We start from the raw sequence: 18987 nt of genomic DNA, 5'->3' as shown, positions 1-18987 counted from the left end.
AAACAAGCCGTCTTCTGTGAAAATCAGGACTCTGGGAGGAGAAGGGGTAGAAGAAGAGGACCGTGGGCAACGCAGGAGGAAGAGCTAGGAGGTGAGAAAACACCCACAGGGGACTCTCCCGTGGCCCTGGTCATGAGCCCTCTGTTGTGCACTGTGCAGGCTCCAGACCAGGGCAGAGCGAATCCTCTCCCCACTGACACCCGGCCTGCCTGGCCTCCGTCCTGGTGAGAGCGAGCTCCACCAGCACCTTCCTGAGGCCTGCTGGGCGGGGAGTGGTACCCCCACCTGCACTGCACCGATGGCCAGCTGTCAGGTGGGACAGGTGAGCCAGAGGCAGGCTCTGTGACGCGGAAAGGGAACGGCCTCTACGTGAACTATGGAACAGCGTACACTCCAGACTCAGGCTAGACAGAACCTTACTCCTGACGGGCAGGAGCCCGGAATAAACAGCTCTGCCCTCTCCTGTCACACCCACTGTGCTGTAAGTTAAAAAAAGAAAAAGAAAGGACATCAGACGGAATAAACAGTATAACTGCAATACATCAAAAAAAAAATACTATAACATTAGGCTTCAATGAAAATATACCAAAATATTATTAGTGGTTATTCTACCTGGCCACGATTCCCTTACTACACTTCAATTCCCTAGAAGGCATGGTGATTAGAGCATAACAGATATTTAGTTAATATCTGGTGACTGGAATGAATGTATAAATAAATGGAGGCACAGATTTCTGTGAGTGTAATACAATTACAGATTTTTATTGTTCTCTGTTTTTCAAATTTCTTTAAGTTTGTACAACTGACTATACACGTTATGTACTGTTTCTGGTTCGAGTTGGCTGGCTGACAGTGCCTATTTCTCTCTTTCTCCCCAAGAGACCCCATTACAATGATAATAAAGGCATGTTTTAGAAAGCTGTAAAAACATGAAGAGAATGGTGGAGCGGCCACCCATGGCTGAGGGATGACATTGCAGGAAGAGGGAAAACCGGGGGAGGCACGGCTGCTGAAGAACACGGGCAGGGGCCGCGCAGGATGGAGCACGCGGAGGGACAGTGTGGCCGCGGGGACAGCCACTCCCTTCTGTGGACCCAGCGGCGCATCTCGGGGCTGGAAGCACCAGGTCACACCCGAGACCTCAAAGGCAGGTCCTGGTCCCATTCCACCAGTCAGGTAAACGCTCCGGAGTGGGGAGGTGCAGGGAGCAGGGCAGCGAGCTGGCTTTTCATTATTCTGGTTGTTGTTGTTATTACAGCAGACGCCTGCCCACCTGGAGGCCCGGCTTCCTTTAAGACCCGAGAGAGTAACGGTGGTCGTTCTGCAGGCGCAGGCCGAGCTGCCTCACTGGCAGGCCGCAGGGACCCGCAAATCTTAAGACAAAACTTGCCTCCACAGCGGGCACTCTGTCCACTGCATCTACTAAGTGGATCTCTTGCCACTGCTTCATGCTTTCTTGCAACAGCTTAAAAGATTAGAAGTAACCCAGGCAGCCATTCCCAAGTAAATTAAACTTTAAAATCCCAACAAAAGGGATTAGCCTTATTTCTGAGATTCTAGAGTAAGAGGACGTAGGACGAACGGGCCAGGTAAGAGAGGAAAATGAGCGGCTCAGCGAAAGAAAGAACCTGGTCACAGCCAGGGCAGCACAAACAGGGCGCGGGCTGCCCTGAGGGGGAGTAGCGCCCCTGCGCGGAGCCTGGGTTCCTCACTGTGTAGACACGGGCAGCCTGGGCTCCGCTAAGCGGATTTCTGGTACACGCTAGAGAGAGCTCGGTCCCGGCGTCCCTGACTGACCCCTGCGCGTGGCTTCTCAGCTCCTGGCCCAGCTCCATCCCGTAGGGCACGGCAGCTCCAGGAAGCAGCTGTCCCCACCCACGCCCGAGCAGGTGGCAGGTGCAGGGGCAGGCCTGCCACAAGAACCAGAGTTCAAGCTTCGCAGCTTCAGTCGGCTTCACATGCCTTGTGCACGAGTTGCCCTTGCTTTTGCTTCTGCGTGTGGGCAAGTCTCAGGCGGCAGGCACACTGCTGCGCATGCCAGAAGGTCTCTGCCTTGACTGTCCCCACCGCATGGACTTCCTTTCAAGACCAAGTCATTTCTCTGGTAGAAGATCCCACACTCTTCCTCTCCCTGTGACTCCATTTAAGACGGCCACTCCCTTAATTACAGTAAGACCCATGAGGAACTCGGAAATCACTGTCTTCAAGGGCTTGACTGCATTCTTAGCCAAAGGCGAATTTCCTTCCAGGCTTGGTCTGGGGGCGGGGCTGCGCCAGTCCTAGGGGTAGGAAGATAAGTGGGACAGTCACTTTGCTGAGCTGCTAAGAGGTGAAACGGGCAAGAAGTTAAACCCACTGGCCTCGGCTCTAACATGCAGTTATTTAGGGATTTCTTTGGTCCACTTTTCTCCACCTCCACTGCGCCACGTACCTGGGTTTTCCTCCTTCTGTTTTTGCTCCTCACTAAACAATTCCCCACACTGTTGTGAGTGATCTTTATAAAACGTAATTAGATCCCCTCGTTTTTAACACAGCGTGGCATGGTCCAGTCCTTGCCTACTTCTCCAACCTCAACTTGTACTTGCTAAATAAATCCTAGGTATACATTCATCCAGCCATATGCAAATACTTCTGTAGTGCCTATTACATAACACACATTGTTCTAGACAAAACAGAACAATCTTTTCCTCAAGGAACTTGATGTCCTTCTTATTCCTTGAATAAGCGTGGCTCTTTCCTGCCTCAGGGCCTTTGCACAAGCTATTCTGGCTAGAATGCTTTTCTTTTCACTTCTCATTCCTTTTCTGACTATTCTATTTAAAGTAGCTGCTTCCACTTCTGCTGTAGAGCTCTTTATTTCCTTCATAACTCATATCAGAGACTGAATATATATATAGAGAGAGAGAGAGGGAGAGAGAGAGAATGTAATATAATCTATTCCATGAGGCCGGGATCATGTTCATTTAGATTGCCACTGTATACTTAAAACTTAGCATTATGACTGTTAGCACATGGTAAGGGCTCAGTAAACATTTGCTAAAAGGATACAGACTCTGGGTATATTTTTACTAAAAAGATTCACTGATGACCAAATTATCTTAATAGTCTGTTATTTATATCCTTTTATATGTGCACTTCAGAAGATGGTAGAAAAGTTTCTGAATTGTAATTTATGGCCTGTCAGATTGGCCACCTGACCTGTCTTGATCTTAGACAAATGAGCCACGATCAGGTATGTATCAACCTACCATGATATGTATCAACACACCATGAACCCAAAAGCTCTGACAGGCTGCACTGCCACCCCAACCTCTCTGTATGGTGCTACTTTCTGTAACAATTTAAGCATGTAAAAAGTACATATAGTTCCAAGTATTTATCAGCTCACAGCAATATGATTACAAGTCAAGGGCGAAGGAAAAAATAACCATGTACTAAACTGGGCAAACAGGTTTCTGAGTTTATGAGAGTCCAAAGGTGACAAAAGTGTAGTTAAATGAATAGGGTGAAAACAAAAACTTCTAAAAGAACAGTGGTGAAAGCAGAGAAACGGAGGTCCCTCCAAGACAAACGTGTTTCTGTGGAGCGGCAGACATCACATTCTTGACCAAGCAGCTGCAGGTCAGACTGCCGCGCTGGTCACAAAGGGAACCAACCTAGAGACAGTGGGCGGACAGCGACTTCAAGCACAGGCCCTACGATCATAGGTCAGTAGCACATTATCCCATCCATGTAAATTCCTTTTCGTCCTGCTAACAGATTACATAATGAATACAGAATACATACTCACAAAGTACGGAACTTGCAGACTAGACATAAAGAACGAAGATTTAAACCCTCCAGGACACAGCGCTCTGAGACGGGGCACACCACCTAGCACAGCTGATGCACACCGGGCTTCCAGATAACAATTCAGGGGAAGAAAGGGCTCTATCACCCTAAAACGTCTGAAAACTACTTGACTAAAGGATGGCAGAATATTAAAAATACATACAGGCTTTTTTATTTTACAAGTAGTATTTCAAAATGCTTTAGTTGGCTTGCATAAAGTAGTAGTTAGTTGGCTTGCATAAATAAGGCCAAAAATTCCCAAATATTCAAAGGCCCACAAAGATCGAAAATGCCTCAAATACACAAAAATATTTTTGGTTTTAATATATTAATTACTGTATTGCTGACGCCTGGATTTTGCTGACCTACAAACAGGCTCCAAACAGGTAGATGTGAGTTCAGGGTGTTGTCCCGGCCTTGGAAACTCTGTCAACCACTCCGTTTCGGAAGCTCAGGCAGATGACTAACGTCCGACTTGTATAAACAGAACTAGACATCCTGAACGTACGTAGCTTGAGGCTTACGTAGCTAGAATGATGCGCGCTTTGCCTACAGTCCTTCCCGTGCTGACGATACACTATAAACTCCTCACAGCTGGGACTTCTGTCGCCAGGATCCTGTTTCTGATTTTGCCTCCACTTCTGCCTAATGGGGTTAAATGTCCCTTTTTTTCTTGAACGTAAATATTTTCCCTAAGACTGCTGCATACTGTCACCTGTCTGTTTTGAGCTAAAGGTCAAATATTTCCTAATTCCTTCTTCCTGTAACATAAGCTATACCAAACACAAATGGGAACAAATTGTTTCCCACTAGAATGGCTTTAAGAAGTAAAGTACTGAGAAGTCAAGAAATCACTTCCAGTTAAAGCAAATTATTGAATATGGAGACTGAATAAAGACAGGACAAAAATAATTTGGAGTCAAACACAAACCAACCCTCCCATGCCTCCCCAACTTTCTGACCGTGCACATGCGTTAGTGCCCCGGGCTGCTGTCACAAGGACCACAAACCTGTGGCTTAAGACTCTATTTCAGTTTTGGAGACTATGCGTCTGAGATCAAGGCATGTGCAGGGTTGGTTCCTTCCGAGGGCTGTGAGGGAGGGATCTGTTCCATGCCTCGCCCCGGCTTCTGCGGGCACCCTGGCAATCTCAGAGCTCCTCGGCTTGTAGAGGCATCGCCTCAACCTCTGCCTTCATCTTCACACGGGGTTCCCCTCTTTACAAGGACACCAGTCACGCTGGACTGGAGCCCACTCGACTCCAGCATGACCTCATCTCTAATTTATTTATTTATTTAATTTTCCTCCCCAAAGCCCCAGTGCATGGTTGTATATCCTAGTCGTAAGTCCTTCTAGTTCTTCTCTGTGAGCCACCGCCACAGCATGGCTACTGACAGACAGATGGTGTGGTTCTGCAACTGGGAACCGAACCCAGGCTGCCAAAGTGGTGAGAGCTGAACTTTAACCACTACGCCATCAGGGCTGGCTCCGACCTCATCTTAACTAACTATATCTGCAATGACCGTATTTCCAAATAAGGTCACATTTTGAGATACTAGGGGTTAGGACTTCAACATGAATTTTGAGGAACACAATTCAACCCCAAACACACCATAATACATGTCTATTTATTTATTAATAAATTATTAACATCCAGTACTGCAATAAGAACTATATACACTGTAACCCCTACACAATTAGAAATTTTAAGAAGAGAAGAAAAGGCAAATATACACAGAAGTACTATTTTCTTTCTGTATCCCGAAAGATTGCCTTGCACACTCCCTGGATCATGCACACCTCCCCACTTTCAAGGGTAAAATCAAGCTCTTTGGCTTGGTGCATCCGACCTTCCATGGCCTGCCCTCTGCTTGCTTCACTGCCTTGTCTCCTGTCACCCTCAGCCCGTCTGCCATTCCAATGAACTATCTGCGGTTGCTGACATGTGCTGGGCTCTTTGTTGGTTCCACGACTCTGCACACGCTGTTTCCTATTTCTGGAACGTCCTCGTTCTCTCTGCTTACTGTAAACACATGGTGAGCTCCTGATCATCCTCTGAGACTCAGTTCCAGCATCGCCCCGTCTGGAAGGCCTTCATGGACTGCTCTGGGCAGCACGAGGCCCTGTCTTAGGTCACGGAGCACCTTGTTCATATCTCTGTTACTGCAAATTTCTGTTTACATGTATATTTAGGCTGAATTGATAGTTGACCATTTTTGACCCCAAAAAAGATGCAATTTCAAGTGGTTCAACTTAATACTTCACTAGACAGCAAGTCCATTAAGAGCAGGGGCTGTGTTTCATTCATTTTTGTATTTCCAGTGACTAAAATGGAGTTTGGCATAACGTAAGTCCTTAATGTATGCTTCTTGAAACTAAGGTAAGGCTTGTGCCAATCTTCCACTTTCAGATTTCCCTTCTCAAGAATGGGCTAAGTGTGGACTTGATCGCTCCTGTGAGAACAACCACTGGCTTAAGCTCCCCTGGCTTTACTTAGTTCAACAGTATTTTAAACTACTTTTCCTTGCTTTTGCATCTTTACGTGTGGTAAAATCTTTTCAAAAGACACTCAATTTTTAAAAATAGGGGCCGGCCCGGTGGCGCAGCAGTTAAGTGTGCACATTCCCCTTTGGCAGCCCGGGGTTCGCCGGTTCGGATCCCGGGTGCAGACATGGCACCACCTGGCAAGCCATGCTGTGGTAGACGTCCCACATATAAAGTAGAGGAAGATGGGCACGGATGTTAGCTCAGGGCCAGTCTTCCTCAGCAAAAAGAGGAGGATTGGGAGCAGATGTTAGCTCAGGGCTAACCTTCCTCGAAAAAAATAAAATAAAATAAAAAAATAGAGAAAAAGCAGGAAGAAGCTACATAAGTATTGTTTAACTAATATAAAAATATTTCACAATTTTATTTTTACTTTCAAAATATTTTAATGCTTTCAAATAAAAAGTAATTATAAATAGGAGAGCTAAACAAAGAGATCATTTGTGTAAAATGAATAAGACATTTTAAATTCCAATAATCTTTTAGTCAGAGCAAAGGTAAACCTAATTTCAGAATTTCAAGTTTTCCTATTTATTGTTTGTGGAAGAGCTGTGATAACTGAAATCGTGGTCAGGTATTACATGGATAGTTCAAAGGCAAACAGGCGTGGCGTGCAGAAGTATTCTGCTGAAGCTGGGAAGCAACACCTGGTGAAGCCTGGAGCCATGAGCAGGAAGTGAAATATGGTCATGGGAACATCTTTCGCTCTCCCTCCTGAAAGCCCTTCAGTGAACAGCATGTGTTCACTGGTTCTTGAGTGCGCCAGGGCACTCACGAGCAACCCCCTCCACAATGTGGCGCTGGGCCACGTGAAAGACTTCTCTCCTATCAAAGCATGTTGTGTCCTTTACACTTGAACTACGATGAACTTCTCACAGAGAAGAACATTTTTCCAAACGCTCTCCCCTGAGCCTTCAAAGTCCTTCTCCATCTTCTTTGCCTACTAATCTTTAAAAACTCAGCTCAAATATCATCTTGTCTCAGATGCTTTTCCTCATGTCTCTAGCTAGAGCTGTTGATCTGCCTTTTGTGTTTTCATTGTACACAGTTTATGCCACCATACCACTATTTCAACCACAGTGCTGTAATTTATTTCTTGATGTCCATCTTCTCAATTACAGCATCACACAGTGCTAGGGGCACTACAGATATTCAACACCGTTTGTCATATGAATAAATGAGTAAGAAATGAGATAACAGTCTTGCACAACCAAGCACCAATGAAAGCTTGTTTGCAGACAGAAATCGTGCCTGTGGAGTAAGGCCTGCTCCAGGAGGCCAGGGGCCACGTCTGCCTTGTCTATTGCTGCGTTCCTAGCACTCAGCCTACTGCCTGGAGCCATGTGGGTGTTAGTAAGTCTTTACTAACTAAATACTTCCTGTACATGGAAAAGAAGAAAAAGCAGACTATCTAATAGTTACTTGAAGATAAAATGAAGAAAGGAATCCATAAATAGGTAGTAAGAGAAGCAAATCTAGCATAAGTGGTAGTATATCAAAGAATAAAGAAACTGTAGAAAATATCATCATTGATTAGCAAAAACTTTTAAAAATTACTAAACATATAATAAACATGAAGGATTACTTGAGGGGGGAAGAGGCAATATAAGGTGATGTAAATACGATTTGTGCTTTCGATTAGTCATAGAGTGGCCACAGCCTTTAGTCTGCTGACAGAAATATAAATAACGATGTCTTCACACCTGCAAAAAAGTCTCTATCATTTGCCACTTATGTATTTGTGTTTTTCTGTTTAATGCCTCTAACTGGGGCATCAGAAGTGGTACTTAATCCCCAAACTGAGTGATTTACTCACTTACAAGCACAGCACGCTGCGACTGCAGACGGCAGTGTAGACTGGTGCTGCACTGTTTTAGGCGTGTTTTCCTGTGATCGTCACTGCAGCACTTCACTTGGCAGGAGCATCAAACCATATTTGAGAGGACCCGGGTGCCTCTAACACCTCTGCCTAGGTACTGACCGCTCACTGTGAAGACAGTGGAGACTGAATGTCCACACTGCTCACCCTTTTGACCCAGATCAAGGTGATGGACAAGGGTCCCTGGCAGTCTCTGTAAACTCAGATGGTAAGATTAATACTTCAGGACAAATTCCACCCAAAGTCACAAGAACTTCACAAACAGAAAGCTTATTCTCTTTGCTTGGCACTTGGACTTGCCCATCCAGGCTGGCAAGCTTGGATGTGACAAACCTGACCCTGCATCTCACGCCCTGGTGTTCAACTTTCCAGGTACCTGATTTACACCTAATTTTTCTGTCCTCTTTCACTAAAAGATGTAAAATGCCCAGTGACATTATTCTAGAACTTAGTATTTTCCACTCACTGAAATCAAATGTAGAGAATAAATAGGGAAAAAGACTAGGATTAAAATCCTAAGAATAGGAATTACGATGTAAACTGATTTAATCATAGCTTGGGTTAGATTTAAAAGTTAACTCAAAAAGTGGTTCTTTATTTGATGGTTCTTTAGTTAAGCTGTTTTAATCACACATCTGTTTTTCAACCCAATGGTAGAAAAGCAGTTAAGTCATCTGAGGGGGATCAAGAAAAGCTGGTGCTTGAACTGGAGGCAAGATACACGTTACTTCACGGCAATGCACATAAATTATACAAACTTTTCAAAGGAGAATCTACGAACCTAAAATGATGAAATAATTATTGTGACAGTCACAGCTCTGTCATTTCCTGGCTCTACTGACACGTGCAGTGTTTGCACAAATGCCCCCAAGGAGCTGCTAGAGTGCTTCGGGATGCTCAGGTCGCAGACTCTCTCTGGCAGCCGATGACAGTGCCTCTGGAAGGCGAAGCCACTGTGCACAGGTCTGTCTGTCCCCACCCTTCCCCACTCCCACTCCTTCACACTCCAGGCTTACTCTTTCCCATGAGATAAAAGCACTCGTGTCTTCCAGCCCTAAGGAACAGTGCATCTTTTCTGAATGTGTATTTTCTGAACATAATTTAATTGACTAAAACTTCTAAGAAGGCCTGAGCAATGCTTGGATTTAACATTTTCATGCTTTGGACTTCTGCTTCCCCCTGCAAGACAGGACGTATTAGAAAGGAAACTGGGCTAGAGTCAGAATGAACAGGGAATTCTAGCTCAGTTTTGAAAAATGCTTTGGAAGATTTTTCAAAGCATGGGGCAGAGTCAACCATCCACGAACAGGAGGCTTATCCAAGGCACCCAGTAAACATGATCCTCCTGCCCACAGTGATGGTCTGAGAGTGCAGCTGGAACTATGAAACAGAGAACACCTATTCTGGAGGTGAAGTTTTCCTGTTTGAGAAAATAGTGAAGGGTGTGTGGTAAAGAAACTCGCAAATTGAGTACAGGGTTGGGTTTTCAACCCAGACATTCTATGCATTTATCATTTTCCTTTACACCTCTTTGCCACACCTAGATTTTGAAGTTATAACATACTTTACCCTCCGCCCACCAGTTCTTAGCTAAAATAGTTCCCTCTTCCCAGAGAACTGACTAGAACTACAAACTGTATGCTTTTCTTTTTAGAGATTTACAACACTAAATAAGTCTCCTGTCACACATTTTACAGGCTTCCTATCCCTTCCTTAAGATAAGTATCAAATGATCTCACGTCCTTCCATATACAAATTCTGGGGTCAGCCCCGTGGCCTAGTGGTTGAGTTCAACGTGCTCCACTTCAGCAGCCGGGGTTCGGTTCCCGGGAGCAGACCTACACCCCTTGTTGGCAGCCATGTTGTGCCAGTGATGCACACACAAAATAGAGGAAGCCTGGTACAGGTGTTAGCTCAGGGAAAATATTCCTCAGCAAAAAAGAAAAAGAAATTCTGGCAGCCAAATTAACCCCAGAAGAGAGATTTATGGATGGCATTTATTTTCTCTATCTGGCCCCTTTTGCTCTTTTTACCTTCTTCCTGCTTTGTGGTTGCTACTGCTCTCCATGAAGCCTCGAACAGCAGGCGCTCCCTCACCTCCTACTGTCAACTTCACTTTCCCCTACTCTGCTCTCCTTCCCCTAAAGCTGAGTGTACACTCGCTGGAAAGACTGTGGCTAAGCAAGTCGTCAGGCCTGACTTGTAAAACGATATTGCTAGTTAAGAGGCAAGACTTCAACTCACCTGAAACGTTGAATAAGAATACAGGCTGAAGGCTTTCAATCTTGATGGCTACTGCCCTTTCTTTCCCCTCATCCAAGTTACAGGCAGGAGAGGAAGGGGGAGGGACAAAGGGCCAAGTGCCCCCTGACCCCTTACAGGAGCTGTCCTGAAAGCCCCCCAAGGACTTCCATGACATCACTGCGATGCCTACAGGAAGGGAGGGCGGGCAGGCCACTCAGTTTTTATTTTTAGCTAGGCACATTGCAACCTGCGTGGAATAAAGGTTTGGGTCGTAAAGAAGAAGGGGGAAAACAGACACCAGCATCTCTGCCACACACATTTGCATTTTAGGTGCTTCTGACACGTTGTGGAAGACACTGCGCGGCCAGGTCACAGACACAGAGCGGTGGTCAGCTTTAGCTGTCACTACTAAAACAATTTACTGAAATTATAGGCATTTTAGAGACTGGCCAGAAAAGAGAATAATGCGAGGGCAAAAAGGCCCTTGAATTGAAACTTGAGGACCTCCACCATTTAATAATGTCTGAGAAGAGGAGGAGCCTTTAAAATACCGCGAGAAGCTGAGTCTGAAATGTTTCTGAGATAGCCAAGTGAACTGACTGTGGCAAATGAATTCAACAGAGAAGTCTCTTCCAGCGTCCCCACATCCATCTTTTATTTATTAAAAAGACATTATTTTTGGATACTACAAGGCTAAACCAATGCTATTTAGATAATTTTTTTCTTGTAACTCAATCTCATAAAAATTAATTGCCTTTTATTTTTTTAACCAGAGTTGCTTTAATTACTTCGGTATGCAACACCTCCATTTACAACACACAGTATGTCTCAACCCTGGGATCTCCAATAGGTTCCCTCCTTCTTCCTAAATTTAATAATGATTACAATGAGAGTGAGAGAAATCATTTACATAATCCTTACAGAGCCCAGCGTTGGCTGATGCCAGAGAAAAGAAGGATGAATCTATAGCTCAGTGGGTTCTCTTGTCAGACACGCATACGCGGACTTTCAACTCGACAGGAGTCCTACTTGTCAATAGAAAGGGCCATAACGTAACGTTATGCAGCTTCCTAAGTTTCCTTTTCTGTGGTTAATTCCAACAGCTCCTTTAACAGCTTAGGTGTGGCGGGACGCAGTAAGAGCACAACAGAAGGTTCAGACGAATAGAGATTAGCCTTGGATACTGTGTTTTGTTCTGGTTTAACAGAGTTCTTTTTGAAGTTTATTGAGAGTTTCTTAATTCCAAGTTTCTGAAGACAGCTACTGAAGAAACAAAATTGACCCTCTTGCTCCTGCCACTTTATCTATCATCCAATACACCTTTCTTCCTAAAGGACAGGTCTGTCAGTGTTTTTCTGATAGCCCTGACCAGCCCTATATGAGGCATAATACCACATAAACTTTCATGCTATAAACCTGGTGGTGTTTCACCTGTTCGGATCTGCAGCTAGAGCTATTCTGCACCTTTGGAAAAGAATTACAGAAAGGCATTCCGAGTTGTATGAATTTTCAGTGTATCAGGGTACTAACACATTAAGAAAGAGGAAAACTAATAAATTCAAAAAAGTCACTACAACTGAAATGCATATGTGGGTATAACTTGATTCATCAGAAAGCTAAAATTTTGACTTTTTTGGTAGATGTATCTTTGGACTACTATAGAACTATTCTGTCAGTTTCTGGTGAAAACAATTAAATTGGTTAATCAGAATTCAGGCTGAGTCAGATTGATTGATTTATCCATTCAATAAACATTTGGTGAATGTTTTTAACGTGTACAAGGCATTTTGCTAGATTATCAAGAAACATTGGTGAATAAGAGTGAATAAGATATGGTCCCTGTCCCCATGGAGTTGTTTACTGAGGAAGGCATGATTACAAGAAAAGAAACAATTGTAAAATTATTATAAACTGTGATAGGTGCTCTGAAAGAAAGAATGCTGTGATAGAGAATAAGGAAAAGAGTGCCACCTTAAACCGAACGGTCAAGGATGGCCCTTGATGACATCTGAAAAAAGAGAGTTGGGGGTGGGAGAGGGCAAGCATCCAGGCAGGGGAAACAGCCTGGGCAGAGGGTCTGAGGCAGGAATGGCATGATCAAGGAACACAGGGAAAGCTAGTGTGGCTGATGCAGCATGAGCAAAGAGAAGTGCGGCATGAGGTGTTCAACTACCTTTTCCCATCTTATAAAGGTAGAAACCAAAATCCTAAGCAAGAGTCAGCAGACTGTGTCGTGCGGGCCAAATCTATCCTGCCTCCTATCTTTGTGGTTCTGCTGGAACGCAGCCACGCCCATTCACTTACATATTGGCTGCGGCTGCTTTCGTGCTACAAGCAGAAGTTGCCACAGAGACCATGTGGTCTGCAAAGCCTAAATTATTTACTACCTAGCTCTTTACAGAACAAGTTTGCTGGCCCCTGTATTATATGTGTCCTAAATTAGAAGTGACAACACGAAAGCTGAAAAGGTCAGGTTTCCTGAAGCACAGAACCACCCTTCACAACCAGCCAGTGATGATTCAAATGAGAAAGACACATAAAGATGAGCAGATCAACGTGGCAGAGGCAGGACTCTGAGATGTCCATTCCAGAAGGGTGAGAGAGAGGTCTTTAAGGTTAATACAGGGTTTCATAAAGCACAAGGGCCTTCATCCTGGGGGGTCAGGAACCTCAACGAGGCTAGAGGAGAGTATACACCTGCAGAGAGAAAATGCAGTGTGGCTAAGGAGCACTGGGAGACATCACGGACAGAGAAACCAGACTCTAAGAGGGACAGAGGACACTCTAGGAACCGCTAACACATCTTCATTACACCTGGAAGTTTGAGAATATTTGCTTAGCATGTATTCCAGCAACTGACAAAGGAAGAGCTACTGATTAACAAACAAACAAAACTCTCAAGAGCTACCTTGGGGGCCAGCCCAGTGGCATAGTGGTTAAGTTTGTGCACTCTGCTTCGGTGGCCCAGGGTTTGCAGGTTTGGATCCTGGGTGCAGACCGACACGTTGTTCATCAAGTCACACTGTGGCAGCATTCGGCATACAAAAAACAGAGGAAGACTGGTACAGATGTTAGCTCAGGGCCAATCTTCCTCATCAAAAATAACAGCTACCTTAACCAAACAAAGCCACTCTTCTCTAGATCAGAACTCAGACTGGGTTATTTGACCCACAGATATGTTTTGTTCGGCTTGCACAGTTTCTCAGGAACCTTCACATTAAAAAATCCAGATATTCAGCAAGTAGGCCCACTTCATTTCGATATGGGAACAACCAGTTAGAGCCAAGAAACAAAGTATCTCGTAGATAAGGCACAGTCCTCACCACTTCCTGTTACATTACATTCAACCTGCCTTATGATTTCTCAACCTACCAAGACCATTTGGCATTTAAGTTTGCAACCCCAGGTCCTCATCTTACCATAAAGATCACAAACCTGCATTTTATTTACTTCTTTTCCTCTATGTTTATTGAGCACTGACCATGTCCCAGACACCACGCATACAAATGTAAATAACTCGTGTAAATACGAATGTAAACAACGTCTTTGGGGAGTTCACAGGCCAGAAGCAGAGACCTATGGGTTCAATGGCCCCAAGTAGAAGGAATGATGGCGCAAAGGAACAATCAACTGATCTGGCAGGTCAGGAAGCACGGTACTAGGGAGATGCCTGAACCAAACTTTGAAGGATAAGGAGAGCTCTGCTAGGGTATTACGGGCAGAGGAAACAGAATGCACAGAGGGCAGGGAGTGCAACTCTTTTGACAATTACACATGGTGCCAAATAGATGAAGTAGAGGGAAGCTACAGGAGGCCAAGAGAGGAGTGCTGGGGTTATAACAAGAATGGCTTGGGGGGCTGGCCTAGTGGCACAGCAGTTAAGCTCGCACATTCTGCTTTGGCGGGCTGGGGTTCGTAGGTTTGGATCCCGGGTGCGGACACGGCACTGCTTGGCAAGCCATGCCATGGCAGGCGTCTCACATATAAATTAGAGGAACACGGGCACGAATGTTAGCTCAGGGCCAGTATTCCTCAGCAAAAAAGAGGAGGATTGGCGGCAGATGTTAGCTCAGGGCTAATCTTCCTCAAAAAAAAAAAAAAAAAAAAAAGAATGGCTCGAGCCAGCTCGGTGGACTCTGCTTCAGTGGCCTGGGAAGTGGAGGTTTGGATCCCAGGCACAGACCTGCACATCGCTCATCAGGCCACGCTGTGGTGGTGTCCCACATAGAAGATGGGGGACGACTGGCACAGGACTGTGAGCTCAGGACAAATCTTCCTCACACACACAAAAAGAATGGCTTCTATCTACATGAAAAAGTGTGACTTTTACTCCACATACAAAAGGGAATTACTGGAGGGGCTGAAGCATAATCAGGTTTGAATTGCAGAAATGTAATTTTGATAGCAGCATGGATAGTTTAGAAGATGGGAGACTGGAGGCTGAGAGCCCAGTTAGGGTGGAACTCATTGACAAAGTCCAAGCCGACTCGAGGCCCGAAGGCAAGGAGCATCAGTGGGAACAGACAAGAGAAACTGACTAGAGATAGTGACTGACTGAACGTGGAGGGTGAGGGAACAAAAGAAGTCAAAGAAGACTCCAGGTTTGTAGCCTGAATGACAGGTGGATAAGGAATGCAGGAGAATGAGCCATGGGATGGGTAAGGGCGGTATGAAGTCTGAGGCGTCTGTGGCTACACAGGTGGAGACATCCACTTGGCATCTGGACAGAATCAGGAATCAGATGGAAGGTCGAGGCAGGAGAGGAAGACTTGGGAACTGTCAGCATTTATGATCCATCAGGAGACGGCGTGAGGTATAATATCACATAGAAGTGTGCAGCGTGAGACAGAGACTGACGACATATGCCCAAGAATCCCCAACACGCCAACGGGAGAGGGCGGAATGCTCAGCAGCCTGGACGCAGAAGAGCGGTGGAGGTGACGACCTGAGGCTGGGAGTCAGCAGAAGAGAGGAGAGACTAAGGGTGCAAGGAACTGAGGTGCTGGCAAGTGTTAGGGACAGACTATACACCACAGGCTCTGGGTTGGACGGGGAAGAACGTATAGAAAGGATGGATCAGTGCAGGGTTGCCAGATCCACTGGGAATCTTAATCATGTGAAAAAGGAAGATCTAGAGTCTGGGAGTTCTCCTGAGGTCAAATGGCAGGGGCCTAGTGTAGAGGAGTGAGAAAGCCATAGCTGAAGATTTCAGAGACGGAAGGGGGACGAAAAGGATTAAGGAGGGGCCCACTGGAGTTTGTGGCTGAAACAGAATGAAAATTGGGGACCATGAAGAAATACTGAGGCAAGAATCCTAGAGAGGTCATTAGCACGGACACTGGGGTCAGTTAAAATGATGGCTGGAAGGTAGAAGGGATGAACATGAGCAAGGATCAAAGTCTTCAGTAACTGTGGTAAGATGACCGGGAAGTCAGTGAAGGATGGTATAGCCATGCCACAAAATCCCATGGGAGGAAGGACTTTTTGCATGACATGGAAAGAGTAATAATAACCTGAAACTGTGTGATACAGAACTGGGGAGGTGATCCCCAGCTCAGAGAGAATGTGCAACTTTCAAAAGTACAGACTGCGTCCTCAGAGGGCAGCCAGGTTTCAGACGAGAAGGTGGAGAAGCAGGGTAGAGGGCAGTACGTTTTCAACAGAGCTGCCGTTACAGAGGAGGGAATGGAAGCGGGTGGGAGACATTATCAGTGAGTCAGCAACAACAACAACAAAAGCAAAAAGAAATGGAGATGAGAAGAAAACCAACAAACAAGGAAAGAATCTCATCTTGACAGGGCAGAGAAGGCAGGCTCTCCAGGGAAGTGAGGCTTGGCTTGAGCTGAGATCCAAAGGGTTCGATGTCTCACAGGCACCTCATGTTCACCAGGTCTAAGGTCAAAGAGCATCCCAAACTTGTCACTCTTCAGTGTTTCCTAACTCAGTGATGGTACCACTGCCCATCAAGTCATGCAGGTTAGAAACATAGGAGGCATTCGTGACACCTGCCTCCGTTATGCCCATTATCCAAACTATCACCTAAGCATCAGGCAGAAAGCATCCAGGCAAGGGGGACAACCTATGTAACAATCCCATGTTGAAAGACAGCATGGTGCATTCTGGGTATTAAAGACCTTTTACCTTGCTACAGAAGAGGAAGGGGCTAGAGCATCACGGTCTTGTAGGCCAGATTAAAGATTCTGTTCTTTATCCTAAGAGCAATGGAAGCCACTGACAGTTCTGAAGCAAGGACAGTGACACGATCAGATAGGAACTGGTGACAGTGGCGGGAATTCTCTCCTAGTTCAGTGTGGTTAGGAAGGATCTAGCTGAAAGGGAATGGCTGATTTCACGGGAGAGAAAACAGATAATTGAGCATTTTTGATAACAGTACTGCCCTTAGACCTGGCTAAGGACCCTCCTCCTGCTGCAAGGAGGCCATGAGGTGAAGGGGCCGTGCCTGCCCAGAGCCTGTCCTCCTCGTTTACAATGGCTAGATCTGAGGGCAGACAGAACTGCTGACTACACATCACGATTTGCAGGGGTGAGAGATGTGGACATAAGCTTGGACACGTTGGGTGCACAAATGCATGGTCCCTTTCGGTGTCACGGCTGAGGAAGCTGGGAATGGGAAGAGAACGGGGTCATGCTGAGGACTCCAGAAGTCTGAGAATTCTAAGTTTAAACCTGGCCTTCCAGATCATTATGTAAGTAAATTTGTCAAGGTAGTAGAGAAGAATACATTTTTTTATGATAGTTTGCTATCTTGATTTATAACTTAAATACTTAGATGCATGGTATGTGAGCCTCCATAGCCCAACTCTTGCCCAGGCTCTGCAAATAACAGTACAAAAGAGTATAGTGCAAGGAGTGACCAATTAACCCAAGTGAGGGCACACTTCCGTGGGGCCCTTACAAAGTCAGATTTTCCAGACTTGTGTGTGGGAGATGAGGGAATAAGTGCTGCAAGTTTCCAGGCACTACAGTAATGTATACAAGAGACACTTTCCTATATCTGCAGGGCCAACAATTAAGAAGCTATTTCAATTGCAACGGTTTCACTGTGATTTTAAAAAGCTTCCTGAATCCGGTAGAAATCAGAGCTGGGAAGGGAGCTTAGTGATCATGTAATCAAATGTACTCAAATAACACAGCGTTCTGACAGATGGAGCACGCTGACGAGGTCAGAGCCAGTCAGTAGCAGATGATTTTCAGTCCCTTCCTCTCTGTCCACTCTTCCCCCAGTGCCACCTTTCATGAAGATATCTGCTGCCAGTCAATTCCAACCACAAAGCGTTCACTGTCATGTATTAATAGAATGTAAATACTTTGATTACTTTACAAATTTGAGGTATTAAAAAAAAAACAAGTTTATAAAACCAATGTTAAATTTTGACTCCAAAATATTCTTAAAAAAAAAAAAAAACCAAAAGAATGGGGAGGGAACGAAATAAAGAAATCCAACTTCACGAGGTTACAAGAATTGGTAATCCTGGAAAGTTACTTTTAACTGTTTTCCAGAAAGTGACGGACAATTTAGGGCTCCTTTTAGGACTCAAAATATGCTCCGACTAGTCCTCTCCTGATTTGACTACTGTAATTTTTACATCTACTCATTTGACTTTTTCGGTCTCACGGGAGGACCTCAGAGCTAAATTAAAACCGAGCTCCTTACTTTGGTTGCAACCGTATTACCGTGACCCATCTCCCCAAATTCCTTACCTTCTCAGCCACAAATCAAAGCGCACATTTCCAGGGTGCTACAATACTGACACTTAAAAAAATAAAATCCCTGCTTTTCAAACATCTAGAAATATCGCTGATGGATTTTTCTCGGCGAGTCTGAGTTATAATTATAACAAAATGAAAACCTTTAAGGGTCCAATCCCCAAAGTTAAGAATTCTCCAGGGAGAGGCTTACCTTCAAGCTCGGAAGTAATCCCAAAGTTCTAGGCTTGCAGGAGGTCACCCGCCTCCAAGCACTAGAGCTGACGATCTCAGCGACAGTGACAATCTTGTCCGGACACCTAGCGACTTCTGGCCCCTCCCATCGATCGACCGCCGCTTAACAAGAAAGCACCTACTTCCCGGCAAAACGTCCTCCTCCGAGCTGAGTATCTGCGAAACTCGGCTTTTCGGAGCGCGAAGAGGCAGGCAGGGACCCAGGGGACCCCAGGGAGACAGGAAGAGAAAGGGATGCAGGACGAAGCGGTCCAGGCGGAGATGAGCGCCTCCCGGGCCGGGGCCGCCTCTGGGGCCGGCCGCGGGGCGTCGGGGGAGATCTTCCCGAGCCTCTCGGGCGACACGCGGAGACCCTCCCCCGCGGCGCGCCGGGCCATGGCCGCGCCCCGCCGCGCCGTGACCTCCAGCGCGGGGGCGCCGGGCAGCCCCGCCCCCTGGGCTTGAGACGCGCGCTCCGATTGGCTGCTGGAAGGGTCCCTCAGCGCGGCGGCCCGCGGAGGCCGGACGACGCCCCGCCCCGCCCCACC

The 18987-nt window shown here is 45.8% G+C and overlaps 1 long non-coding RNA gene across 1 annotated transcript; it reads right to left on the bottom strand.

Moving 5' to 3' along the window:
* Positions 1–731: 731 nt before the first annotated feature.
* On the bottom strand, positions 732–18893 carry LOC106783034 (uncharacterized). The gene is made up of 2 exons (XR_011438073.1): positions 18420–18893; positions 732–2279 (listed from the first exon to the last, which is right to left on the bottom strand). It is a non-coding gene; the product is annotated as an uncharacterized lncRNA (long non-coding RNA).
* Positions 18894–18987: the final 94 nt, after the last annotated feature.

Source organism: Equus caballus, chromosome 4, assembly GCF_041296265.1.
Source record: "Equus caballus isolate H_3958 breed thoroughbred chromosome 4, TB-T2T, whole genome shotgun sequence".
NCBI classification, from domain to species: Eukaryota; Metazoa; Chordata; class Mammalia; order Perissodactyla; family Equidae; genus Equus; species Equus caballus.
This window is presented reverse-complemented; position numbering and strand designations above follow the sequence as displayed.